This window comes from Gekko japonicus, unplaced genomic scaffold (genome assembly GCF_001447785.1).
Source record: "Gekko japonicus isolate JY-2015 unplaced genomic scaffold, Gekko_japonicus_V1.1 scaffold1127, whole genome shotgun sequence".
NCBI classification, from domain to species: Eukaryota; Metazoa; Chordata; class Lepidosauria; order Squamata; family Gekkonidae; genus Gekko; species Gekko japonicus.
This window is the reverse complement of record NW_015159747.1, coordinates 565391-586797: the sequence shown is the minus strand read 5'-3', so window position 1 is coordinate 586797 and position 21407 is coordinate 565391. Positions and strand designations below refer to the sequence as shown.

General features: G+C 47.7%; 1 non-coding gene across 1 annotated transcript; it reads right to left on the bottom strand.

Annotated features, from left to right (window-relative positions):
- Positions 1–21101: 21101 nt before the first annotated feature.
- On the bottom strand, positions 21102–21173 carry TRNAA-UGC. The gene has a single exon. It is a non-coding gene; the product is annotated as a tRNA-Ala (tRNA).
- Between the last annotated feature and the right edge of the window lie 234 nt (positions 21174–21407).

Below are 21407 nucleotides of genomic sequence, written 5' to 3'. Positions count from 1 at the left end.
CGGGAGGGACGGATCGGTGACGGGCATGCAACGCTTCCCAGATGTTGCCGTGGGATCGCACCCATTTGCCGCACATCCATCCCTCTCCCGGCCCAAATCCTCGCATGTGACCGGGGCCTGTGTTAAGCAAAGTCATCCCTGGTTAGTACTTGGATGGGAGATCACAAAGGAATTCCCAGGTTGCTACACAGAGGCCAGCATTGGCAAACCACCTCTGTTTATTCCTTGCTTTGAAAAACCTACAGGGTCACTATAAGTTAGCGATGGCTTGACAGTAGTTTCCACCACCAGAGAAGTTTCTAGCTGCTGCTGAAGCCAAGCATTACCCACATCGTGCTGGCTGCTCCTTTGCCCTTGCATGAGAGCAAAATGAGACAGGCACAATTGCCTGCCTTCCCAGAGGATTCCAAACCTACCACTAATCCCCCCACTCCATTGCCATTTTGGCAGCCCTGTTTGTGGCAGCGCATGCCACTAGATCCTGCACAGAAGAAGTGTGCATGTTGTCCTTTGTGGAATGTTGACAAGTATAGTAGCCAGCTGCTAACCCAGAGACCAAGCTTGTCTCCTTATAAAGCCCCAGAGGGTTCCTGCTGCCTTCCTCCATCTGTTCCCTTCGGCTGCCCGCCTCCTTGCTTGCAATCGCAGATACAGGAAGAGAATGGGTGATGGAAGGATGGGCCAGAAACCACAGCAGCTGTATCTTCCATCTGTTGCTCCTTCACAAGACAGCTGGCAACCTTTCTGGAGAGTATGCAGCCGAATCAGCCCACTGCCTTTGCAAGAATGGGGAGTCACCGCCACACATCCTCCTAAGGAGAAAACGGTCTGGCCATGGCATGAGTTGTATATTAAATCTCCTTACCAGACCACCAGAGACCTGGGGTTTTTTATTGCAAAGGAATTTCAGAAACAGACTTGAACAGGAGACTGCTGAAGTACGAGTTATTACAACACTCTGGACAATGGAACCCCTGGGGCTTAACAGAGATATTGGGTTCTTATTTCACTACACATGCTAAGTCACTCAGTTCTGGCTTATATCCAGAATTAAACTTTGTTGGTCTTAAAGGTGTCACTGAACTCAAACTTTCTTTATGAGTTCCAGAGTTTGCTGCTTATCATGGGTAGGGCCCAAAACAACCTGAAGCAGGCTTTGATAGCCATGGCAGCCAAAATGTCCTGAGCAGATCCCTGGAACCCAGTATTACGAGGTGGCAATAGTCTATACCAGGACATGACAAAAACAGACAGACCCTACTCCATGGTATGGATGGAAGTATGCATGCACAACTGGGATTACTTGTGATCAGAGGTCATTTCGGGGGGGAACGCAGTTCCCCCGGGTGAGGTACGGGGGGCGGACTCCAGCTGGCCTTGCAGGTCCACCGCCAGGCCCCTCATGGGGCTCGGCAGTGGAGCTGCAAGGCCGGCACCGTTGGGGGCGGGGTATGTGGCCTTATGACACATTTCCGGTGATGTCAGGAGGTGTGGCCTTATGACACACTTCCGGTGATGTCAGGGGGTGTGGCATATGCTAATGAGTTATGCTAATGAGTTCCCCTAGCTCTGTTTCTACGAAATGACCCCTGCTTGTGATAGAATAAAATTATCAGTTTGTCTACCATGCCAAGCCAGTCCTATCTACCAGGATGTTATGCAGAAGGCAGATCGTATTCCTTATGATCTTGGCGTTACACAGTATCAAGGCTCCAACAGAAGGTTTACGGAGAGATGGCACTCCCACGTACCCAAGTTCAGAACGACGAATGAACAGGCAGCAAGCCTAAACAAGTCTTTTTGCTTGTCCCTCTAAAGCGACCCTCCTCCACCATAGTATCTCTCCCTTATCCATACAGCATACCACTACCACTCACTGTCACACATATCTGAAGTCCCGTCTGTCCTCATCCACCTGTATGGAACACCCAGGGCTATTTTTGGGCAGGAACGCACAGGAACGGAGTTCCGGCTGGCTTCAGAGTTGGTCACGCCCACTACAGCCAAAACCTCTGCGTGCGTGCCTACAGAGGGAAGGCCTGGAGAGCGACCCCCCTGGTGACTCTGAGGCAGGGGGGCCAGGGGGGCTGGAAGGATCGGGGAGGCATTTAAATGCCTCCCCGTGCCTTCCCCGGCTTGTCCAAGGACCAGCTTGCCTGGGCTCCCCGCAGCCACGGGGCACCCGGGCAAGTCAAGGGAAGGCATGGGGTGTGTGGCCTAATACGCTAATGAGCTATACTGTCAGGGGTGTGGTCTGATATGCTAATGAGTTTCTGCTGTTGGGTGTGGCCTATTATGCTAAAATCCCAATAAATAAATAAATAAATGAGATCCTGCTGGGCTTTTTCTACAAAAAAAAGCCCTGGGAACACCTATAGACACCTCAAACAGCAGACACAGTTGGCAAAAATATCTTCATCACAAAAGCGAAACACTCCAGCCAGCGAACATTCTCATATCAGAAAAGTGCAACACTCTCCCAGAGATTGTAGTCCTATGTCAGAGGAACAAGCCAGAGGGACAGTGTCCTCCGACATCACCCTCCAAAGCCACCTGAGAGCCATGCCTGGATGGCGACACCAGCGGCATCAGTCAAACCCGGCCCAGAATAAATGGCTTCAGTACTATGCCTCATTAACAGCTGCTGCAGATAACGTTTCTGGCCAGGGGAAGGGACTTGCCTCCTGCCCTCCCCTCTGACACTGCTGCTCTACCCCCAAGCTCTGGTGGCAGCCCCAGCAAGGCCTAGTTGGACGGCCTAGATGGAAACATGGAGAGATGGCCTAGAAGGTAACACATTTTCCTTCTCGGCCGACAGAACAGGCCAGTCTGAGGGTGACCTCACGGCTCGGCAGTGACGCCATTCACAAGTCAGCCCCTGCCCGCGAGCAATCTGGGAGCTAGGGTTGCCAGCCTCCGGGTGGGGCCTGGGGATCTCCCGCTTTTACCACTGGTCCCCAGCCGACAGAGATCAGCTCCCCTGGAGGAAATGGCTGGCTTGAAGGGTGGACTCCATGGCATTGTACTATGCCGAGGCCCCTCCCCTCCCCAAACCACGCCCTCTCCTGGCTCCACCCCCAAAGTCTCCAGGTATTTTCCAACCCAGACTTGGCAACCCTACTGTGAGCCCAGTTGAATCCAGTCCCGGTCTGGAGCCAACATACCTTTTATAAGATTCTTAAGGCGACTCACATGAGAGAGAAACACTCCTAGTAGTTCAAGCCATTATACACAAGTAGACATGAAAGAAACCATAACACAATTAGTTCACGTGGAGCTGTCTCATCAGACCATTAGGCCACCGAGGTCAGTATTGTCAGCTCAGACTGGCAGCTGCTCTCCAGGGTTTCAGGAGATGGTTTTTTACATCACCAGTAAGGACAAAAAAAGGGGGGGGGGAGACTGAACCTAAAACCTAGAATTCAGAACCTATAAAGGTTAGTCAAGAATAGAAGAGGGCCAACTCTTACAATCTAATTATGAAACCTAAAAAAAAAATACATGTATTTATTAAGCACAAATTAAAATAACGAATAAGGGCCCCTTCGTACCGCATATACAAATATAAAAACATACAAAGGCTGATGAAGTAGACCTAACGCGTTTCGGCCTTTACAGGCCTTCCTCAGAGGTCTAATACAAAGAGAACATGTTGGCTGATATGTAAAAATATATACAATCATACATATACAGAATATGCAATAGAGACCAGAAAACAATTGTTCCAAAGTTTAACCACTGGGCAAAGAAGAGAAATACAGAAATACAAATGAAGCCTCCAGTGCGATCACATGTCCAGTAGTACTTCTCTCTGGTCAACCTATATATTCTCCTGAGCTTGTACAGCCAAATGTTCCCAATGAAATGTTTCTTAAGTTAAAAGCAGTCAACATTTTTGTATTTCTCTGCAAAGAGGTATGAAGGGGCCCTTATTCGTGTTTTTACATCACCAACCACTTGGTGCTTTTTAACTCGAGATGCCAGGGACTGAACCCGAGGCCTTCTGCATGAAAAGTGGAAGTTTCTCAACTGAGCCATTAAAAACAGCACCAAAACAACATTTTGGGCTCACCAAATTAATTACACCATCTCAAAAGCCTGGCAAGGTTGCAAACAGTACCCTGAAGTGGCACAGTCTTAGAAAAAGCTGTTTTTGATTTTGCTGAAACTATAAACTGAGCCCAAGTTTCCATTCTTTAGGTGAGCCGAGAGCTCAATCACTGTGACTTTGAAATATTCTGCCGACCAGTCTCTGGTTGAAAGTAAAGCAAAATTTTGGAAAGAGATCATTTTGAAATGTTCTCTTTTTTTGTCATTGTTACAAAAGTTGTAGGTTTAAGAATGCCAAACTCCTACACATACAAACAAAGGGAGGAAAACAAATCATGTATGCAGTTTTATAGTTAGATTAGTGGCGCCACAGTCATGGTGGTCCTTCTGCATCTGGTCGAGGTTGGAAAGCGCCATGGGCCAATTTACTCTACCATCCCAAAATATCTTCAGGGAAATAAGGTGAAGTGTTCTGAGGTACAGGTGGTTGGTAGATGGCTGAGATTTTGGCAGTGGCCAAGGCAAAAAAATAAATAAATTGAGAGCACAACACATAATCCCCGACAAGTCCTATGATCATAGAGGTTGCAACAGTAATATGCAGCACGCACATGTTCAAACAGATGTGACCATTAAAGCAAGTCAGCCATAGCTTATAGCTGGTTTGCAGTCATAGGAGGTCCCCGTGTGAGCATATCACAAGCCCACAGGGTCACAGCCAGGAAATGCTCATACAAAGCATACAAAGACAATCCGGCAACTTCAATGAGTGCAACCTGCAGTCGCCTACGTATTGGCTGGAGCAACCATTGTGCGCATGTTATGCCTCTTTTGAAAGCTTTGCAATGGCTGCTGGTCTGTTTCCAAGTCTGCTCCTCAGACCAAGACTCAGAGGTTATTCCCTCCTGTATAGTTGTAAGCAGGGGTCATTTCGTAGAAAAAGAGGTGGAGGAGCTCATTAGCATAACTCATTAGCATAACTTATTTGCATATGCCACACCCCCTGACACCACTGGAAGTGTGTCAGAAGGCAACACCCACCACTCAGGCTCCACTGGACTGTTTTGGATTGCTAGCTATTGGGGGGGGGGACGTGCAGATCTGTCCTCGCAGAGGAGGGAGAGCTTGTACCTGAATAAAACTTGGTCTTAAAGGTGCAACTGGACTGTTTTGGACCGGGGGGCCGGGAGGCTCTGCAACTTACCTGGCTGCTTCTTGCTCTGACTGAGGGCAGCTGGGAGCAGGGAGTGGGGCTTGTTGCATGTTACCACCCCCTGGGCTCTTTACTGCTGGACCTCTGCTCCCGTGCGCTCCTGCAGGAAATGACCCCTGGTTGTAAGATTAGCCACTGTCAAATCAGCAGCATTATCTGAGTTCATTCCTACTTTGTAAAATGGCCTTGCTGAAAATGCCGGGAAGGTATCCATTTGGTTGAGATTCTGCAAACCATGTAAATCTGCATTAGGACAGAGGACCTTTACTACCAACACTCACATTTGCTGTTAGGCGCTATTTAGTAGTACTCACTCAGTGTTACTTCTTGTTGATTTTGTCCTTAACTTTACAATGTTTGTTAGTCACTGTAACTCAGCTTGGGTCCACTTAAGGAAAAAGGTGGGTTTAAATGCTCTAAAATCTTTAAAGGATCTAATGTGATTTCTGCCATCACGTGTCAGCAATGCCCCTCTACCCTCTACATTGAACTAACTGGCCAGTCCCTACGATAAACAATAAACAGACATAAGTCTGTCATTAGAAACCACAATGTTCAAAAACCAGTGGGGAAACATTTTAACCTTTCAGGACATTCACTTGCTGACTTAAGAGGAACAGTTCTCTTACAAAGGAATTTCAAAGGGAGATTAGAAAGAGAGACTGCTGAATTGCAACTGAAAATGAAGCTCAAGACAAAGCATCTTTCTGGATTGAATCAAGACCTAGGTTTCCCGTCTCATTACAATGCTGATTTCTCCATGCCTACTACCCCTCTGCATATCACACCTGATCCAATCACGCCTCCTATTGTCATTCATCTGCTAATGTCATTTACCTGCTATTGTGATTCGGCATCTGAAATCGCTCCACTGTCCAAGATATAAGGACAGATGGACTCATATTCTAGCTGTATCTGAAGACGTGAGCAGTGAATCATGAAAACTTATACCCTGCCACAAATTTTGTTAGTCCTTAAGGTGCTGCTGGACTCTTGCTCTTTTCTACTGCTACAGACAGACTAACACAGCTACCTATCTTAATAAAAGCATCCATCCATTTTTCCATTCATGGGCACTCAATGAAATTGCTGAGCAGTCAGGTTAGAACAGATAAAAGGAAGTAGTTTTTTACCAAAAGAATGATTAACACATGGAATTCACTGCCACAGGAGGTGGTGGTGGCTACAAGCATGGACGGCTTCAAGAGGGAATTAGATAAACATATGGAGCAGAGGTCCATCACTGGCTATTAGCCACAAGGTACATATAGGAACTCTCAGTCTGGGGCAAGTGATGCTCTGTATTCTTGGTGTTTGGGGGGGGCAACACCGGGAGGGCTTCTACTGTCCTGGCCCCACTGGTGGACCTCGTGATGGCACCTGGTATTTTTGGCCACTGTGTGACAGAGTGTTGGACTGGATGGGCCATTGGCCTGATCCAACACTGGCTTCTCTTATGTTCTTACAATTAAGCCTAGTGGCCTCAAAATTGGCCTCTAGCATCAAGATGGTGATGGGAGACATTGGACCCAAAATAAAAGGAATCCAAACACCCTGGCCCAGATTTCCAGAATGCCCACAAACACACGCACAACTAGCACTGGAAACTACTGTTGACTGTGACAGGTATGACTGCTGGATACTCAGCAGAACTAATATGCATGGCAGAATAAAAGCAATGCAGCACATGTGTGTATTGACCTTTAAGAAAAGTTTACCAGAAAAATAAGGAAAGGGTTACATGGAATAAAACAATAACATCCTAAGTCACTAGTTCTAAACTCCATCTTCACCACTCTTCTTCTCCAATAGAACAAAGGAAAGGAAAGATTCCTCAAAAGCTCCACACCTGTGTCCATGCAGATAACCACGTAGTATCTTCCAGTATATTGATGAGGCGATAGCTGATTCAAACTTATCTCATTAGGAATAATCTGTCCCCCTCTCTGGTGGGAAAGACATGCCTAACATCCAGAGGTCATTTCGGGGGGGATCGCGGGGGATCGCAGTTCCCCCGGGTGAGGTACGGGGGGCAGGGCACATGACAAAGCCCCGCCCCCTGCTTCCAGCCGCCCCGCTTCCGGCCCTCATTCAGCCAGGAGGAGGCAGGAGAAGAGGGAGGGTAAGTTGCTTCCTCCCTGCCTCTCCCCACCCCTGCCTGCCTGGGGCCAGGGAGGGCCTTCGCGGGGCTTCCTTGCACTCCCGCCGGCCTTGCAGGTCCACCGCCGGGCCCCTCATGGGGCTCGGCAGTGGAGCTGCAAGGCCGGCGGCGGCGGCCGGGACCGTTGGGGGCGGGGTGTGTGGCCTTATGACACACTTCCGGTGATGTCAGGGGGTGTGGCATATGCTAATGAGTTATGCTAATGAGTCCCCCTAGCTCTTTTTCTACAAAACGACCCCTGCTAACACCTAAATGGTCCTAAGCTAACTAGGTAACATTAGCATACATAAACAACAGTAACTCTTTCATGACTGAAGTGGTGAAACTTGCAAACTCCAACAATAACGCATCCAAAAATAATGCTAAGAACCTCTAAATTGGCCACTGGCTTCTGAATGTCTCTGGGAGTTGCAGTCCCAAACATAAAAGGAATGGGGACATCCTGGTCTGTGCAATCCCCACAAAACACCATTCCCTCTGTGTTTTTGTACTGGAATCTATGGTTGTCTGTGGGAGGCATAAGTCATCAGAAAATAAGGCTAGGGGTTTTAAAAATTGGCGACCAGCTTCAGAATGGTGGTGGGATGAGCAGTGACAAGAATGAAGGGAATCACACCATCTCGGCAAAGATTATATATTTTCCCCACACCTCTGTTATTTGCAGTGTAAGCAATCTTGGATAATACTGGATCTGTTGTATCGCCTGGAACTATTGTTGTTGTTATAATTATTATACTATATACTATATACGCTGTTGTTATTGTTATTGAAAATCGTAGAATTTTTTTTTAAAAAAAAAATAACAGACAGAAAGGGTGGATAATATCTCCTCTCTGACAAAATGGGGGGGCAGTTAACAGCTTTCCTGTCCTGTCAGAATCTGTGCAGTCTAGTGGTTAGGGTGTTGGACTAAGATCAAGGAGAGCCAGGCTCAGACCTCCACTTGGCCACAGAAAGTTGCTGGCTGACTTTGGACCAGGCAACCCCTCTTAGTCAGACCTTCCTGATAGTGTTGTGGTGACTATAAAATGAAGCAGAGAAGGACGACGTAAGCTGCTTTGTTTCTGCATTGGGGAGAATGGCAGGGTATACCGTTTGTTGAAAAGGCAATTGTGGCTGCAGTTCGCAAAAAGGGACAATTACACTTGCTGTTGCTTTACCCTGTATTGCTGCAGCTCTTTTGTCAGGAGGCAAAACTGTTCAGTATTCAGTGTACTGTTAAATATCGTGAGCTCAGTGAGCTTTGGGGTTGGCAAGCCAAGCAAGCAGGGGCAGGGCCGGCCCCAGCTTATTTTGCACCCTAGGCGAGGATCCCTTCTGGCGCCCCCCCCCCCCGTGCGCCCACCATTTTTCAAACATAAATACATTTTAGGAAGAATGAAAAACACAAATAATCAAGAAACTTCCAGAGTACGGGGCCGGGTGCAGTTTGGCGCCCCTAAGGGCCAGTCCGCTCTAGGCGATCGCCTAGTTCGCCTAGTGAGTGAGCCGGCCCTGAGCAGGGGCAATGTGTGTTATGTGCTCTCAAGTCACTACAAATGAACGGCACTCCAAAATGTCCTGTCATTAACAGCCTCACTCAGGTCTTGCAAAGTGAGGGCCCTGGCTTCCTTTATTGGGTCAATCCATCTCATGTTGGGTCTTCCTCTTCTCCCGGTGCCCCTAATAAATAAATAAACATGCAAAACAATCTCTGCTATGGATTGACCCCATTTGGGCAGCGGGGGGGAAAAAGATCCCGAGACAGCACAAACCATTACAGCCACATAGACAGCCCACAAATGGAGGCATAGCTTCCCACAGGCTATCCACTCGGTCCAGAGTCTACGCTCATGGTGCCTCTTGTTTCTCTGAACTGGTCATCCACTCTTCCCACAACTCCACTGGAAGAAAGTAACTAGGGAATAATATTCACTTCACAGGATGATTTTATACAGCAACATAGTGACATGCGTTGTCCCCTTACAGATTCTTGCGTCTTTCTGTTGCCGGCCAAGTGAACTTTCTTTTCACTTTTAGAACTAAGACTGAACAAGAGAATCTCTAGGGCCCAGAACCTATGCAATGTGTGAATGTGTATCACGGTAGCTTGAAGAGCCTTTTAAAGTAGAAAAGACCACAGCCATTTGTGGAAGAAACAGCAGGCAGGAAGAGAGCAGCCACTGGAAACCTTGCTGGGGAAAAGCAGCTGAATGGAGAACAGTGAGAGGGTTATCCCTGCCCATCTGATAATTCTCTGGTCCCCACAGGGTTGCCAGTCTCCAGGTAGTGGCTGGAGATCTCCTGGAATTGCAGCTGGTCTCCTAATGACAGAGATAAAGTCTCCTGGAGAAAATGGCTGCTTTGGAAGGTGAATTCTATGGCATTATGCCCCGCTGAGGTCCCTCACCTCCCCAAATCCCACCTTCCCCAGGCTCCACCCCCAAAATCTCAGGAAATTTCCCAACCCTGAGTTGGAAACCCCAGCCCCCCTCCCCATGTTTTTTCTTATCTGAAAAGAGTTATCCAGCTACTGTTATGGCATTTTAATTTTAATTCTGTTCTATTCAGATTGTTTGCCTTCTTTTATCTTATGAGTATTCTTTCTGTTCAGATTGTTTGCCTTGTTTTATCTTATGAGTATTCTTTATTGCTGTTCACCACCCTGAGCCTTGTGTTCTCAGGGGAGGACGGTCTTTACATTTAATCAATCAATCCATAAAATTTCCATGTAACAGACAGTTTGGGCCACAGAGAAATAATTTGGGTTTTTTTTAAACTTGAAGTGCTATGGATTTGTAAACCCAAAATTGTTTAAACCCAGACTATGTATTATATGGCCTTTGAAGAGCATGGCAATTTTGACCCCCCTAACCAACACTATACAGATGTTGCTGGACTTCGAATAAGAACCCTTTACATTCGGTTCACAATTTTACAGGCATGGAAGAAGACTGAGAAAGACTGCGCTGAAAATTCATTTATACGAAGGGAAGCATCTGCTTGCTGCTCTGTGCAGCCTGTGATCCAAAGGCCAACCGGAAAATACATATATGCTGGGAAACACTTCCAAAGCCATCGCTGGGCGGAATCGCAAGTTTGGGAACGTGGCTCCTGCAACCTTCAAGCAAATTGCACCACAGAACTCGAGGGAAACATCCCACCCCATCTACAGGCCACCCATGGATTTAATGAACTTCAGCAATGTCTCCTAGCGGAACGAATCCGCAGTGGTGCCTGCCGCCTGTCTGTGATTCCTTCTGCTGAGTTAAAACGACACGAAGCCATTTGTACAAAAGCTTCGGGTAGTATTTTAGGCCTGATCAGCTGTCTTTTTTTTTTTTTAAATTACATTGACAGTTACCCTTTCCATAAAGTAGACTTCATTTTGTCAAACAAGTCGACAGCCTGTGAGGTGGTTTCAAGCAGAGTGGCTCCCGGGTCTCGGAACTGGAAAGCTCCCAGCATGCCCTGAAGGAATACGCTGAAGGAAATGTCACAGTGTCTCCCGAAGGAGATGAGCAATTCCTGAAAGCGCATATCCATGGAGCTAGTATGATTGGATCAGTTCACATGAGCTGCTGTCTTGCAGTCTGCAGGGCGGCCCAGTCAGGTCTCCTCTGGAGCAGTGCCCCTCAGGTCGTGAGGCCCAGGAGTGCCAAGAGCTGCCGGCAGCCAGGAGCTGGAACCAGAGGCAAGGAGCAGGAGCTGGCAGACGGGCTTCCCAAGCCTCAGCCTAAATAGGCTGGGAGATAATCACTGGGCTCAGTGACGGCACTGCTGGCAGGTGTTGAGCTCCTGCGGCTGGGCTTTGGCCAGGATCCTGAGAAATAGTATCGCTCTCTCTGCCTGGCTCTGCGATGGGGCTGCGAGCAGCCGGTACGGCACTTCACCTTTTCTGGGCCACTTCCACCTGGGCCTTCTGTCAATGCTGGGGTTGCCAGCTCTGGGTTGGGAAAGACCTGGAGATTTTGGGGATGGAGCCTGAGGAAGGCAGGGTTTGGGGAGGGACTTCAATGGAATGGAATGCCATAGAGTCCACTTTCCAATAATGGCCATTTTCTCCAGGTGAACTGATCTCTGTCGCCTGGAGGAGGAGGAGGAAGAGGAAGAGGAAGAAGAAAGAGGATTTGGTTTTATACCCCACTCTTCACTACCTGAAGGAGTCTCGGAGCAGTTTACAATCACCTTCCCTTCCCCTCCTCACATCAGACACCCTGTGAAGTAGGTGGGGCTGAGAGAGCTCTGAGACAACTGTGACTGACCCAAGGTCACCCAGCTGGCTTCAGGTGGAGGAGGAGTGGGGAATCAAACCCGGTTCTCCAGATTAGAGTCTGCTGCTTTTCACCACTACACTAAACTGGCTCTTGTAATCCCAAAATCAGTTGTAATCCCATTGGATGTCCAGCCATCACCTGGAGACTGGTAACTCTAGTCCCTGCTGTTCGTTCAGAGAGGGGATGGGTCTGAAGGGGCTATGGGCCCAGGTCTGACACCTGTGTAGCAGAAGAACAGTGGCTATCTCAGGGGCAGGCAGCAAGGTCTCAGTTGCAGGTTCTAAGAGGGTGGCCTCTGGCATTGAGGAGGCGGTATCCGCAGGGATCTCTACAGTGCCTGGTCCTTCCTGGTCCCTCTGGTCCACTTTAGCCACTGACCTTGGTTCCCTCTCTACAGATTCCAAGTCAGAGTCACTTAGGGTAGCTAATTCTGAGTTCAGAAATACCTGGAGATTTGAGGGTGGAGCCTGGGAGAGTGAGGTTTAGGGAGAGGAGGCACCTTGGAAGGATATAATGCCATTAGGGCTGCCATGCCACGGCGGGGGATCCGTGCGTCGTCACAGGATCCCTGCCGCGGGGGGACAGCGATACGTGCTGCACCGGCGTCGCCAGGATGTGACGCTACACGTCGCTCTGGCAACGGGACTCCAAACAGCCCCGTTGCCAGAGCGACGCGTAGCGTCACATCCTGGCGATGCCGGTGCAACATGTATCGCTGTCCCCCCACGGTAGGGATCCTGTGACGATGCACGGATCCCCCGCCGCAGCTTGGCAGCCCTAAATGCCATGCAGTCCACCTTCCAAAGCAGCTGTTTTCTCCAGGAGAAGTAGAATAAATATTTTAATTTAATTAACCAATTAATTACCAAGTGATTTATGTCGCCTGGAGATCAGTTGTAATTCCTGGAGATCTCCAGCCCCACCAGGAGATGGCTACTCTAGAGTCACTGGAGGGGCTCATCATGACAGCTGCCCTGGATAAGAGAGTGTGTTCCTCCTTTATAGGCTTAGATATAACTCTATAGTCATGTGGGATGCTGCCTCGTACTCTCTCTCAGAGTGTCGCAAATGAAGAACGCACCTTCTTGAAGCATGTCAAGTTTTCTGTACCTTGTATTAAAGTTCTTTTTTTGATATCCCTTTCCTGAACTTCTGCTTTTGCTTGTAATGCATGGATCTACCCTTGAGTTTGTCTTTCAGTCATGCTTTGATCACAGTAAACATTTCACCAGTCGTATTTCTGCAGCACAACGAATATGTCTTCTCGGCAGGAAAGATCTAGTAGCCTCACAGAACAATCCTCAGAAGAGTCACACCCTTCTGTTGAAAACAATGGGGTTAGAAGAGTCCACTCCGCTTCAGACTGCACTGTCAATAATGTGATTAAATAATGGGCACTAAGTGGGACCACTCGGAGAACACCCCCCTCCCATCCAGACGGCACCACAGTCATGGCGGGGGAGTTCCTGGAATCATTTACTCTACAAAATCCTTCTGAATGTAGGTAGAATGGTAGAATTCAAAGCTGAAAACTGATGCTTGCATTGACCTTTAAGGGAGGGTTGTAATAGTTTTAAATTTACGTTATTTATACTCTGCCTTTCTCACATGGACTCAAGGCGGATTACACATAGTGAGTCAGTACAATCAACAAAACGAGACATTCGGAAAGTAACGCATTAGGATTTTAGCAGTCCGGAACCACCAGAAACAAACAGGAGCATAGCATAAGTATTGACGTGACACATTAAGTGGGACACAAATTACGTAACAGGTTCCCACTTACAATACGTAAAGACCACAAGTCCCAATCATTTATCCAAGTTCTACTGTGCAGCTGTACTAAAAAGGTAAAGATAAAGGTTTCCCTTGCTCCAAAGCCAATCGAATCTGACTCTAGGAGGCGGTGCTCATCTCCGTTTCCAAGCCGAGGAGCCAGCGCTGTCCGAAGACGTTTCCGTGGTCATGTGGCCGGCATGACTAAACACCGAGGCACACGGAACGCTGTTACTTTCCCACCGAAGCAGTACCTATTCATCTACTTGCAATTTCTTGCTTTCTAACTGCTAGGTTGGCATGAGCTGGGACCAGAGACGGGAGCTCACTCCGTCATGCGGCACTCGGGTCTCGAACTGCTGAGCTACTGACCTTCCGGTCCGCAGCTAAGCATCTTAACCACTGAGCCAGCTGTACTACCTGTGCAGAAAATCCCTCTTGAATAGTTCGGTTTTGCATAGTTTGTGGAAGGCCAGGAGTGTGGGAGCTTTCCTGACCTCCCTAGGCAGGCCATTCCATAAGGTGGGAGCCACTACGGAGAAACCACATGTACAGGCAGTTTTTGCTTTTGCCCATTTGCAGGCTGGCGTCTGCAGAAACCTGTGCTGACATGAGCACAGTTGTCACGGCAAAGCATAGGGAGGGACGTGGTCCCATAAATAAGAGGGGCCAAGACCTCTAAGCTGTGGAGTCTTGTGAGCACAAATTCTATTCTGTGAGCTTCTGGCATTAAAGTTGTGAGCGAGCGATTTGGCTGCTGCATAAATTCGTTTGCTCTGGAGCCATCCTTCCCTGAGCTAAGACAAAAAGGTGTGAGCTGGAAGCTAAAGGGAACACTCAGCTTAGAGGGAACACTGGCCAAGACCACAATAGCTACCTTACCTGAACTCGGTAACAAATGGGCAGCGAATTGCACTATTTTCTATGTTCTGGAAAAAGGAATATTGTCCAAAAATGTTGGAGAAAGGCAAGGAAGAGAGTGTTCCCAGGCACAATGAAAAATAACACAGGAGTCCAGTGGCACCGTAAAGACTTCACAAAATTTATTTCAGCGTAAGCTGGAATTTTGTTAGCGTTTAAGGCTCCACTGGATTCTTGTTTTATTGTCCTGCTGCAGGCTACCATGGTTACCTATCTGGAATTACGCGCACGGAAAAGCACCACTGTGATCCGAGGAGCTTTGTACGTGGTGTTCTAGAAATGCAATTCAGTGTGACCTCTGATCGCTCAACTGTATTTGTTCACTTCAGGCTTTCTGAATAAGTTGAAAGCAACCAAACGCATAAACTCTTAAGAAGGTGGGATCATCCTATAAAGCCACCTGAGATATAGTCCGCTCAAACAGCGCACGAAACACTGCTTTTCTTTAGGTGACAGAGATACGGCTTAAGAAGTCAGTCAGTCGTCGATTGTGCGTGACAGGTGCATCACATTACTCACCCAGGTAAAGCCTAGGAAACGGGCAGCAGACGGCAAAGGAAAATTAGCTGTCGACATAATTATTTCTGGGATGGCAAATAATAAATAGCATCTGTCAACTACAACACCTGACCAATTCCCAGAACGAAGGCTCATATGTGGACTCTTTTTGGGTCACCTACATTTCCAGTTTATCACTGCACAGTGGACAAGAGGAGGGGAATTAATAGGGTGAGGGATCATTATGCAAATCAGCTACACTGCTCATCATGAACCAAGACATCATCACCGCCTAGCCTAATGAATACACCATGTGCCAACAATCACGTGCCACAAATGACATTTTCCATGAGATTCAGTGTACCTGTCGTAAGGCATTAAAGACATGGTCCAGTTTATGGTTTCTCCTTGATACTCTGGCATTGCGGATTAGATGAATAGCAGGACTACAGAATAGAGAAGAAGAAGAGGAGATTGGATTTATACCCCGCCCTTCACTTGGAGTCTACAATCTCCTTTCCCTTCTCCTCCCCACAACAGAAACCCTGTGAGGTAGGTGGGACTGAGAAAGCTCTCCCGAGAACTGACCTTGAGAGAACTTATGACTGACCCAAGGTCACACCAACAGCTGCATGTGAAGGAGTAGGGAATCACTACACTAAACTGACTCTCTGAGCAAGTGCCCTGCTCATAGATTTCTGAAGGGGTCATTTCCTGCAGGAGCGCACAGGAGCGGAGCTCCAGCAGTAAAGAGCCCAGGGGGTGGGCACATGCAACAAGCCCCACCCCCTGCTCCCAGCAGCCCTTAGTTAGAGCAAGAAGCAGCTAGGTAAGTTGCAGAGCTTCCCCCGGCCCCCCAGTCCAAAACAGTCCAGTGTCACCTTTAAGACCAAGTTTCATTCAGGTACAAGCTCTCCCTCCTCTGCAAGGAAAGATCTGCACATCCCCCCCCCCCACAATAGCTAGCAATCTAAAACAGTCCAGTGGAGACTGAGCGGTGGGTGTTGCCTTCTGACACATTTCCTGTGATGTCAAGGGGTGTGGCATATGCAAATAAGTTATGCTAATGAGCTCCTGCACCTCTTTTTGTACGAAATGACCCCTGGATTTCTGGGATCCATACCAAAGTTGCTGTTCTCTGAAGTTTCACTATTAAGAGTGTTTTTACAGCAAATGGCCTGACTTGCTGATAGCTAAAGAATTGGGGTTTGGTTTGGAGAACACATTAAACTAGTGGTCCAGAGCCTGAACTGCCTCCCTATTTATTTCCTGGACTCAGCTGAAGGTGCCTGTCTAGGAAGCCATAAGCAGTGTAAAAGTCACAGCTGACTTATGGCAACCCCATAGGATTTTCAAGGTAAGAGACGTTCAGAGGTCGTTTGCCATGGCCTTCATCTGCGTAGAGACCCTGGACTTCCTTGGTGGTCTCCCATCCAAATAGCAACCAGGGCTGATCCTGCTTAGCTCCTGAGATCTGATGAGATCGGGGTAGCCTAGGCTATCCAGGCCAGAGCAGGTAAAAGATCTCTGCCACACCTATGTTCCATCGTAATCTTTAGATTCAACTGGGAATATTCCTTTAAATGTAGAGTCCATGCATCAATCAGAGCATGAGGTGCTCCCAGTGGGTCATCTGAGGGGAGAGGACCACTCTCTTTCTCCCTCAGTCTTCCTAAGTCACCCTGAGGATTTCTCTACAAATAGTGCAGGGAGGGCTCATGGTGGGCCTGGAGAAAAGGAGGTGTGACTGCACAGGTGACCACTTGAGCATCAGTTAAGAACACAAGAACAAAAGTTACAGGTAAGTTACAGGTATGTGAAGAAGTGTGCACACACATGAACGCTTATACCCAGAATAAAACTTTGTTGGTCTTAAAGGTGCCACTGGACTCAAACTTTGTTCTCGGTAAGATACAGGTAATTAGGGATGGGGATGAACTAGGAAAATGAAGGTTTGTCCTGTTTTCGTGGGGTCTCACGAACTTTCACAAACCTTCCCGTTTATCCCAGTTCATTTCATGAGGTTTGTGATGTGGTACAACACACACCCCACACAGGCTAGAGATGCCAAACTCACAGCGAATCTCCAGCTGACTCTCCTCTACATGCCCTCCAAGGTTGGTGAGTATTGAATTTTAGCCCCCCCAGACAGTTGCCCCCCCGGCAAGCATCTGTCTCGCAGACCTCCTTGGGATGCCCCTCTACCTGCCCTCCAAGTTTGGTGAGGATTGGCTGGGGGGGTGAGCACTGTCCACCTTCTCCTCATAGACATTGTTGCTGCAGATGTGCAGTCCTTCTCCTCAGGCCTGAAGAGTCCCAAGTCCTGGGGGGGCAGGACTGTGGGTGGAGAGTTGGAAAATCAAGATGAGGGGCGGGCACAGCAAGAGCAGCTGATGAAGTTAAGCCTGGGGGGGGGTGCCCAGAGGTGCGGAAGTTGGGAATACTAGGTTCCAAAATGCAAAAAGGGGAGACCCAGTGGGAGGTCTGGCACAGGAGGGGGAGTGGAGGGTTGGAAAACCAAGATGTGGGGCAGGCACAGCAAAGGCAGCTGATCATGGTATGCCAGGGGGATACCCAGAGGCGTGGAAGTTGAGGATATGAGGGCCCAAAGAGCAAAGGAAGGGAGAAACTGAGGGTTCAAAATCCCACTGAGGGGGAGTATGGGTCCTCACCTGAGGAACCCTCTGGCTGAGCCCCTCTGCTCGGCTTGAGCAGAAGGACAGGTGCCTCAGAGCCCTGAGTAGGCAACAAAAACTCCCAACACCACTGTTTTCACACTGAGGAATGACTTCCAGTCCCCTTTCCTCTCTGCCTCTAACTCTCCCTCTGCCTAACTGCCTGCTGCCAAGTAAAAACAGCCGCATGTGAGCTGAGGGTATGTACCCATTCTGCTCCCACATAGCAGAATGGGCGTTCTCTTGTTGGCAGCCAGCGCTGCCTGTCAAGCTTTGGAGGGCCACTATTTGTGTTTCCAGAGCTGCAGAAAGGCTGCAGAAGTCCCCCCCCCCTTTGTTTTGACGATTAACTGATCAGCGCCAGCACGTCTGCCACACGAACCACTGACATGATCCAGACAAACCTCTGTAAAAACCATGGAACTTCATGGGAGGTTTGTTGCAGGTTCGATCGCACGACCCTCGGCTCACACACCATGAACCGGGCAATTTTCATGATGAATTTAGGTTCGTGATGAGGTTCGTGCCCATCCCCACAGGTAACTGTAACCCTGTTTTCATCACTACAATCACTCTATAGCTCACACTGCAAATTTTTTTTGGTAAAAAAAAAAAGATGCCAGTACTCATACATCAGGTTGCGTCAATTTCCGACAATATCCCCTCCTTCTGCAGATCCCCCTCCCCAGGCTGTTCCTGAGGTTCCATCTCTCCTTCTCTGGCTGAGTAGGGCAGGCCGTCACATGAGGATCGGGACTTGGGAGAGCCCTGAAAATGGTTCTGGCACTCGGAACTGCCGTGAATACCAGCACATAAAAAGCCCTGGTTCCACATGGGAGTTTAATAAGATCACTTATCAATGGCAAGGTAAGGGTTTCAGGTGAACAGCACAAGAAGTACCATTGTGCACCCAACTGCTTTTTTCTGGGTGTCCAGTAGTGTTTGGTAAAAGTGGAGGCCAAAGACTGTATTGCGATTTTGTATGTATCTTCCACCTGAACCCCTTCAAGGAATACACCTGAGCCCTTATGGAGTGTTCATGAACCTACAGTAGACACTGAGTCTTTGCGAGTTCTCACCATAGCTATCAGAAGAACGTCTTTGGGAGGTAGACTGTGCAGAAGCAAGCATATCCTGTTCGAGTTCCTCTGTAAGCAGTTTAAAAGGTGTTTTTTTTCCTGAACTCTTCAGTTCAATAAATATATAACGCCACAAAGCCCTTTTTCATTAGGTTGGAGAAATGCTATATCCTGGTTAACATGTAACTATGCGACTAATTTAGGGAAGGATTCTCCAAGACCACCTTTTCATTATGCAGTTTCAAACAAGGTAAGTCCTTTCTCAACACATGTAACTCACTAACTCTAAATGCAGAGCAATTAGAACAGCTGTTTTTTGCTGTGAGAAACTGAAAAAAGCATGCAGCCAGAGGTTCACATGGTTTTGACGTCTGGCTAGAACTAGCAACAAGATCTATCAGGGGAACGGAGGTGAGACTGATGAATACATATTCATCAAGCCTTTAAGGAAACCTTTAGACTTTTCCTGGGTGAAGATGTATTTACCCTTCAGAGTCCTGCAGATAGGAGGAATAGCTACTAGGTGGATTTTAATGAAGATGGTAAGTGGCCCAGTGTTCCTGAAGTATAATAAGTATTCAAAGATGCAGCTAAAACTGTAGCTGGATTTCTTCTTGTGTTACTCACTCGACAAAATGCTTCCACTTATGGAAGTATGATTTCATAGTGGATGATTTTCTCAATTGTGTTCTAAGGTCACAAGATGAATTTCTCTCTGTACTTGCTGGAATCGAATAGGTAGAGTGGATAATTTCCACATCAGACACTGAGAAGGTAGGGCACATTTCTATCTCATCTCAGAGGAACGGGGAGAGAGTTCTGGGGACTGAAATAATTTCCTGTATTTTCTCTCAAATTGGCTTGTCGACTGTGCTATGTATCTTTGTCCTGTGGAAGAAGCATTTCCCATTTGCTCATGGGACTTCTCTCGGTTTCAGTTTGGTCTTCGATGTTTTGTTGTTGTTGTTGCTTGTAGTTCTGATTGACTCTAGTATGGTGCCTTGTTGCATTTATCCCCAGGCAATCCTGACATGAAGCTATTCAGATGCTGATGTAACATCTTTGGTCCTGAGGTCTGAACAGCTGGACTAAGGACAATTTTTGTGTGCTGTACAATTTGAGCTAGTGCAAGAGAGAAGACCAGACTAATCAAACTATCGGACTATCAAGCATCCTGAAAAGGGCTCGTGGAAGTGTAAGGTAAGATTAAACCCAGCTGGCATGTAAATTCCAAAAGACATGATATGTGAAAAGTCTCTGAGGCTATACTGAGTCCAAAGAGCCTCCTCTGAATGCCTCTTTATTTCTGTGACAAATGTTGAGAACATGTTAAGCTGTGTTCTTCTATGCTGAAGTGTACCGAGATGTGTTTTTATGTAACCAATGTTTGATGTGATATGGGGTACGAGGACCGATATGCGCGGGGGGGAGGGAGAGGAAAACAACGATTAGGGCCAAGAACCAGAAAAATCAAAAGAAAAGAAGAGCAGAATGAGAGATTTCCTGCCTAGTTGCTGTTCTGCCAGGCCTTTGCTTAGGGCGGTAGGCGTCTATCTTACTTGACCTCCCTGCTCTGGTTCCCGGTCTGCTTTTGATTCCACCTGTGGCTCGAACAGATATGGAACCCTTGCTAAGTGCATGAGTTTTTATTGTTTATTGTCTCAACTAATCTTAATGTGATTTTATTGTAATGAGTCCTGGACTCAGCTTCTTGTGATCCGCCCTGAGCCCGCTTTGGGGAGGACGGAATAAAAATCTCAAAAATAAAACAATGAAATGAAATAAAATAAATAGTTCCATTTGCCTTCTTCTTCGGTTTCCAGGCCTCCTCCTGAACATCCAGATGTAAAGCAACTAAACAGAAGTAGGATAAGAACATTAGGCAATGAGTAGATTTGCCAAAGGCTACTGCTGAAGCAGGTCACTAGCCTAAAGGGTTGAAACTATGTGTGTTTTCTATGGTTTATGACTAGCTTTTGCAATTGACTATGATACGGAGACAACGTCCATCTTCTTCAGAGAGAACTCTGAAGTTTCCTCATCTCACGATAGCAAAGAGAAGACTGAACAAAAGGGGCATGTTCCACCCTGTCCACATGACCACTGGTAAACTACGCAAATGGAGGAGAAGAGACCACTGGTGAGGAAAGCACTGATGGGGAGGACAGCAACTAAGCTTTGGGACCAGCTTTGGCCTGTGCAGTTCCCCAACATGGGTCTGCACAGAGTCCACAACAATGAACATCTTTACCTACCCTGAGCTCTTAAGACACAGCAGTCTAGAAACCCAAATGAGTCATAAATTAAATTCATAAGTAAACAGGAACAAACCTCAATACATGTATGAACATATAAAGCTGCCTTATACTACATCAGGCCATCAAGGTCCATATGGTCTACTCAGACTGGCAGTGGCTCTCCAGGGTCTCAGGCTGAGGCCCTTCACATTACCTCCCACCTGGTCCTTTCAACTGGAGATGCCAGGGATCGAACCTGGGACCTTCTGCATGCAAAGCAGATGCTCTTCCACTGAGCCATGGCCCCTCCGGGGCCACCAGAAAATGTGCTGATGGAACAGAAGAGGGTGTAAAATCAGGCTCTTAAACAGTCACTACCCTGTTGGCTGGAGTAAGAATGATCTCCAGATGAAAGAGCCAGAAAGCTTCTGTAAAACAGTGTGTTCTCTTAACTTTTCCTAACTTTCTATTTCCAAGGCCGGATTGTGAATGGCTGCTAAATGGGAATGCTGTCTCTTCTCTGCCAGCTTCCTGTTGCTGC